Source organism: Pongo pygmaeus, chromosome 7, assembly GCF_028885625.2.
Source record: "Pongo pygmaeus isolate AG05252 chromosome 7, NHGRI_mPonPyg2-v2.0_pri, whole genome shotgun sequence".
Classification (NCBI taxonomy): domain Eukaryota; kingdom Metazoa; phylum Chordata; class Mammalia; order Primates; family Hominidae; genus Pongo; species Pongo pygmaeus.
This window is the reverse complement of record NC_072380.2, coordinates 61,394,650-61,402,298: the sequence shown is the minus strand read 5'-3', so window position 1 is coordinate 61,402,298 and position 7,649 is coordinate 61,394,650. Positions and strand designations below refer to the sequence as shown.

At 36.9% G+C, this 7,649-nt stretch overlaps 1 pseudogene; it reads left to right on the top strand.

The window, feature by feature from the left end:
* Window positions 1–4,603: 4,603 nt before the first annotated feature.
* On the top strand, window positions 4,604–5,722 carry LOC129042933 (phosphoserine aminotransferase-like; annotated as a pseudogene).
* Window positions 5,723–7,649: the final 1,927 nt, after the last annotated feature.

Here is a 7,649-nt window from a genome sequence, read left to right as displayed (position 1 = left end):
ATTTGGAGAAAAGGGTCCTTATTGCCCATCCTGGCTCCTGCTAGCTGTATACAAGCTGCTCCAGGAACATGTTCATGGCTTCGTGCTCTGGGGCTTGGTCAGGACTAGGTACTTGTTACTGTGCTCAGAGCTGGAATGGACCAAAATTAAACACAATTTACTACCTAAGCCTTTCTCTGGAAGTTGAAAGACACGGGATAGACTTCAGATTTCCAAAATACTTACTTCTAACACATTTTGAAAGTACAATTGTTGTCTAAGCAGGAAGGTGGATATTTGGTCTTTCCTACTTTGCCATCATCCCAGAATCCTTCTATACTTCCTTTCTTTTTGAGGCATTTTTATCTTTTTTTTTCAATTTCCATCTGGTGCCCATCCTCATTGCATGCTTTGATTACTTGGTGCCCATGTTTGGGCCTGGGTGCTGATTCAGACTATGTCACCATAGTGAATCAATGAAACCGAATAAATACTTTCTGTCATACTGCTGATGAAGATGGATTAGCTTTGCCAGTACCTTATTACTGTTCTATTACTTTTGTTTCTGTGAGTACAGATTTCTGGTATGTCTTTTATGTAGCATACAAAATAAAAGAAACCTTAAATAGTTATTCCTCAAATCTAGTTTTGAAGCAAACATTTATGAAAGATGGGGGAAGCAAAATGTAGGAGCAAAATGACCGTGGCAAAGTAAGCAAATAATTGAGACAAATAGTGAAGGACCTTGAGGAAATTAAGTCTAGTTTCTTCAAAACACATTCCTTTAATACCCATTACCATCTCTAGCATATTTCTAATATGTACGCAGATCTCTGCTACCTGTTGAGAATATATTAATGATGTATAGATTATATTAGTAAGAAACTACAGGACATATATAGTTATAAGAAGGGTACATACAGAGCTTCTCTCTCTCTCATATGTGTGTATATATATGTGTGTGTGTATATGTATGTGTGTGTGTATATTTATATGTGTGTGTATGTTTTTTTAAGAAGAGTTTAAGAAATTTGTTTACATGATTGTGAGGCTGAAGCTAGCAAGTTCAAGATCAGCAGGGCAGGCTGAAGATGAAGTTAAGTGTTGATGTTACAATTTTTAGTATTAATTCTGAAGGCTGGCAAGCTGGAAAATTGGGCAGAATTTCTATGTTGCATGAGAATTCCTTCTTCCTCAGTTACCCTTAGCTTTTGCTCTTAAGGTCTTCAATTGATTGGATGTGGCCCACCCACATTATGGAGGTTAATCTGCTTTATCCAAGGTAGTGAATCAATAACTATTAATTGAAATGTTAATCAGCTAAAAATATACATTCACAGCAACATCTAGACTGGTCTTTGACCAAACAACTGGGCACCATAGCCTAGCCAAGTTGTAACATAAAATTAACCATAAGAAATCATTGAAGAAATACTCAGACATTATTTTAAGGGAGCTGACAATCTAATGTTAAGACACAGATATGAATAGATAAGGCAAATATGCAGAATGTTTATAATTGTGTATCTAGGTGAAGTTTATATGAGTGTTCATTGGGCTGTTCTTGTGACTTTTCTGTAGGTAGGTTTGAAATTTGCTAACATAACACTTTTAGGGAAAAGAGGCATTTTAAGCAAATGTATGCTCTGTATCGCATACTAACAAGACCAACTAGTCCATTGTATTGGAAATGGGATCAGAGACCAGGAAGTCCTCCCAGAAGAGCTGGGTCTTGCAGGGGAAATAGTTGACTTTTGTGCCAGCAAATGAAAGTATTAAAAGGCAGTGGGAAGTGCTTGTTTGCCATTTGGTCAAACTGGGTTTTGGAGCCTGAAGTTCCCTGTCCCTGAAGAAAAAGTGACTAGACTAGGACAGTCAAAATGGAAAAGTGGCTTCCTAAACAAATAACGTTTTCAACATTGTTCTCCATTTATGCATTCTATTCCTGGCAGAGGGAAGAGGCCCTGGCACATATTAGGATGCCAAAAATTATGTTATATGAAACAATTATTTTTATTTCCTATAAGACCTGGTGAAAATGAAGCAAATAGACAAAGTAAAAATAATATCTTTATTCTATGTTATATTTTGGAAGGATGTACAGGGTGGGGGTAAGAAAGATGGTAAGGAGTGTTAAAAGAAAGTCCCTTGAAAGAAGAATGCTTACTTTCTTCAAAATCCTTTAACATTTAAGTTGCCAAATTTTATTCTTATCCATCTGACTGAAGCAAATTTTATCATGTAGAAAATGCTTAGCTGTATGAAGTTTCCACAATCTAGGCCTCTGCTCTCAGAGGCTGTGTTTTAAAAGCATGGAAACCCACATGGAATCTACAATGAATCTTAAATGATGGCTCCATGTGGGCATACATGGCTATTGTTGATGCTCTATGCACTGCATTTATATTATTTGTTTTCATATATTAGGTGTTTCCTTGACACTGAGATTTATTGAATTAGGAATAGCACTATAAGAATCTCAAGTGTCAGTAAAAAATGTCTAATCTAGTCCAAAATTTTTAGAAAGTTAATGCTAATTAGGGTTGCATTAAACATCCAGACACAGAGAAGTCATATTTGAGGCATGTCATTTAATAAAGTTGTTTGTTAACTACTAGTGAAAATCTTCTTAGAATAGAGATTAATTGGTAAGGAATATGAATTGCATAATAAGTCAAACAATACCAGGATTAAAGTATTAATCTCTGAGCAAGGTGGGAAATTATACTGCCAGAGGGGAAGTCTTCTCATTCTAAGTTATTCGAGCTTCTTGATAAGCCTGCCCTGATATGAAATCTACTGGTTTACAAATTTAAAAAGTCATGAAGTATGTATTTTAAAGAAAGCACAATTTGGCTGGGTGTGGTGGCTCATGCCCATAATCCCAGCACTTTGGGAGGCTGAGGCGGGTGGATCACTTGTGGTCAGGAGTTCGAGACCAGCCTGGCCAACACGGTGAAACCCCATCTCTACTAAAAATACAAAAATTAGCTGGGCATGGTAGCGTGTGCCTGCAGTCTCAGCTACTTGGGAGGCTGAGGCAGGAGAATTGCTTGAACCCAGGATGTGGAGGTTGCGGTGAGCTGAGATCGCACCACTGCACTTTAGCCTGGGCAGTAGAGTGAAATTCTGTCAAAAAAAAAAAAAAAAAAAAGAGAGAGAGAAAGAGAGAAAAAGGAAGAAGAAACAAAGAAAGAAAGAAAGAGGAAGGAAGGAAAAGAAAGAAAAGAAGGCACAATTTAATCACTTTCTCCTCTAAAAAGCAGATCTGTTTTGTAAAATTACCAAACCTCAAACTAATATAAGGTACAATAATGTATTTTGTTTGTATATAAACTCTATCTGTTTCTACATACTTTCTAGAGGAATAGATTTTACTTTCACACATCTCAACGTTTGTATTAAAAATGATTATTTTGCCTCTCAGTGAATGAATAATTGTTACGTTCTGTCACAATGCTTCAGATTTTTCATCCTGAATTGAAATACTCTCCTTCCTTAAGCTACGAAAGACACTTCATAGAAAAGCAAACAAACAAAAAACCCTGATTTACAAATGGTTTTCATTCTTGATTTGTCTGCAAAACTGTTCCTCTTTAGGAGGATATTTGACATTTTAATAAGAGTTTGCCATCTCCCATGTACCATGAGTACAAAATATTTTGTAACCTTAGGGATGGGCCAGATGAATATGCCTTAAGGAAAGCTTTTGCTTGATGGCATCAGTGTCAGTGCCCTGTATATTCACAAGCCATTGTCCCCCAGTTGGGAGAGATGGCAGTCCTGCTGTTTCTTAAAGTCACACCCCCTCCCCCGACACACAACCTAGTCAATGTCTTCTTTTTATATAGCAATTAAAAAACATCAAGGTGTTTAAATTATTATGCTTTTCATTTTGATTCCTAATTTATATTTCATTGTCCATACTTATTTTTCCCTAGCATTATTTCATTCCTAAGTAAATCTTACAGGAAAGAATCTGATCGTTCTATGAGTTTTACCTTAGGCAATCAAACAGCTGCTTTATAAGCTGTTTCTTCCAAGCCTTTTGAATGTTATCAGACATCAAATTCATTGTTTGTCATTTCCTGTTTACAACAAAACTAAAATATGGTTATAAAGCCTAGAGACAAACTTCCTTAAGGATAAAATGAATAGAATTAAAATGTATTTTACTCTAAATAGTAAAATACTTTCATAAAGAAAAAATGAAAATTCAGAAATTAGGCTGGATAAAAGTTTTATATACCAAAAACAGCACACTATACAGTTGAAGGATACAGACCCGAGATCCAGGCTAGACAGTTTCAAACACTGGACATGTGTCTGAGCTCTCTGATCTTGGGCAAGTTACAGAGCATCCCTGAGACCCAGTTTTTTCATCTGGGGAATGGAATGGAGATGATGATAGCACCCACCATTGGGTTGTTAAAATAAATCATTTATGTAATATTTATAAACTGTTGAATATCATTTGATAATATATATAAGCATGTGTTTTATGCACACTTTTAATTTTTTTTTTTTTTTTTTTTTTTTTAATTTCAGAACAGTCAGACTCGCACCGCAGCGGCCAGGAACGCTCACAGTTCACATGCTCAGTCCTCCTTGGCTGACTCGCCACCAACGCTGCCGCAGCATGGACGCCCCGAGGTAGGTGGTCAACTTTGGGCCTGGTCCAGCCAAGCTGCCACACTCAGTGTTGTTAGAGATACAAAAGGAATTATTAGACTACAAAGGAATTGGCATTAGTATTCTTGAAATGAGTCACAGGCCGTCAGATTTTATCAAGGGTATTAACAATGCAGAGAATCTTGTGCGGGAATTACTAGCTGTTCCAGACAACTACGAGGTGATTTTTGTGCAAGGAGGTGGGTCGAGCCAGTTCAGTGCTGTCCCCTTAAAGTTGATTGGCTTGAAAGCAGGAAGGAGTGCAGACTATGTGGTGACAGGAGCTTGGTCAGCTAAGGCTGTAGAAGAAGCCTGGGACTATAAATATTATTCACTCTAAACTTGGGAGTTATACCGAAATTCCAGATCCAAGCATCTGGAACCTCAACCCGGATGCCTCCTACGTGTATTATTGCGCAAATGGGACGGTACATGGCGTGGAGTTTCACTTTATACCCGATGTCAAAGGAGCAGTACTGGTTTGTGACATGTTCTCAAACTTCCTGTCCAAGCCAGTGGATGTTTCCAAGTTTGATGTGATTTTTTCTGGTGCCCAGAAGAATGTTGGCTCTGTTGGGGTTACCGTGGTGATAGTCCGTGATGACCAACTGGGGCTTGCCCTCCGAGAGTTCCCTTCAGTCCTGGAATGCAAGGTGCAGGCTGGAAACAGCTCCTCGTACAACAGGCCTCCATGTTTCAGCATCTACATCATGGGCTTGGTCCTGGAATGGATTAAAAACAATGGAGGTGCTGCTGCCATGGAGAAGCTTAGCTCCATCAAATCCCAAATGATTTATGAGATTACTGATAATTCTCAAGGATTCTACGTATGTCCAGTGTAGACCCAAAATAGAAGCAAGATGAATATTCCATTCTTCATTGGCAATGTCAAAGGAGATGATGCTTTAGTAAAAAGATTTCTCGATAAAGCTTTGGAACTCAATATGTTGTCCTTGAAAGGGCACAAGTCTGTGGGAGGCATCCAGGCCTCTCTGTATAATTCTGTCACAATTTAAGATGTTCAGGAGCTGGCCCCTTCATGAAAAAATCTTTGGAGATGCGTCAGCTATGAACACATCCTAACCAGGATATACTCTGTTATTAAACAACATACAAAGTTTAAAGTAACTTGGGGATAGATACAAAAAGTTAACAAACACAGTATTTTTCTCAAATGAACATGTTTATTATAGATTCTTCTTTTTTGAAAGAACAATGGTAAAACATCTACAGCTCTGCAAAGCTGGTGTGAAGTAATGTTCACCTTAATTCTGATTTGAACTGGAAGCATTTTCAAAAATCTCATTGCTTTTCTAACAAATTTCAGCTTATTTTGCCTTTGCTGCTACTTTTTCTGGTTAGATTTAAAAGCTGCCTGTGGATATAATAATGCAAGTTGCAATTAAGTATTTCTGGAGTCATGGGAACACACAGCACAGAGGGTAGATGGGGCCCTCTAGGTGCTGAATCTAGACATCTGTGGGGTCTCCTGGGTTCAGCGGCTGTTGATTCAAGGTCAACATTGACCATTGGAGTAGTAGTTTAAGAATACCATGCAAAGGGAAAACTGTAGATCGATGTTTATACTGTTATTACAAGAGAAGTGACATACTTTATCTATGTTTATATTAGCAAGGTCTGTTGTTAATACCATATGCTTTATATTTCTATGCATTTATATTTCTAATAATACAGTTATCACTGATACATGTAGAGACTTTTAGAATTTATTAAATCCTTGACCTTGTGCATCATAGCATTCCATTAGTAATAGTTGCACCCCCTCCCTAGTCTTCCCCTTCCTCTTTTAAGCTGTTTTATGATATCTAGAAGTTCTTGATTCATTTTTACTGTTATTTCCATAGGTAGAAGAGAAAGTTGATTGGTTGGTTGTTTTTTAATTATGCCATTAAACTAAACACTTCTTTTAAATAATCTTATCCTTTCTTTTCTTGACCGTTTTCTTTGTAATGTTTAACGACGAGAGTGATACTTTGCTGAAAAGTCTTTCCCCTATTGTTTATCTATTGTCAGTATTTTATGTTGAATATGTGAAGAACATTAAAGTCTTAAAACATCTAAAAAAATTTTCAGAACACTTTCAGATAGACAGAAATGTTGCAAGGATAGTACAAAGTGTTCCCATGTACCCCACATCTAGTTTCCAGAATTACTGACATCTTTTATTACAAGGGTTCATTTGTCTCAGCTATTCAGATTGTATTCGTTTTTACCTAATATGCTTTTTCTATTCCAGGATCTCATTCATGATACCATATTTCATTTATTTACCTTGTCTTCTTTGATGATACAGGGAAGTATCATCAAATACTCTTTTGATGTGTCGTGACAGTTTCTCAGACTTTGGTTGTTTAATCTGACATTGACAGTGATAATTCTGAGAAGTACTGGTGAGGTATTTTGTCCTTCATTTGGAGTTTGTCTGATGTTTTTCTCATGATTAGACCAGAGTTAGAGGTTTGGTTCACAGAAACAAAACCTTTGAGGTAAAATGTCATTCTCATCACGTTATCTCAAAGGCACACACTACTGGTGTGACTTACTACTGATATATGGAGCTTGGTCACCTGGCTGAGGTAGTAGTGTTTGTCAGGTTTTTCCATTGTGAAGTGGCTTTTCCTCATCCCATCCTTTTCATACCATACCCTATAGAAGAAAGCTATTATGCTTACACTTAAGGGATAGGGGGTTATGCTCTTCCTCCTTGAAACTAAAACATCTACATTAATTATTTGGACTTCTGTACAAGAGATTTGTCTTCTTTCTCACATATATTACTTAATCATTTATTGATATCAGTATATATACATGAATTTTATTTTGTATTTTGGCTGTAGTACTTTTTTATTTTCGTGATTAACTTATTCCATTTTTTGGCCATCTTTTAGTTGACTACTGTGGCCCCTACCTTCATTGTTTTTTTTCGTTTTTCATTTAAGTACTTTCTTGCTTCCTGGCATGAAAAGATGCTCAAGGCA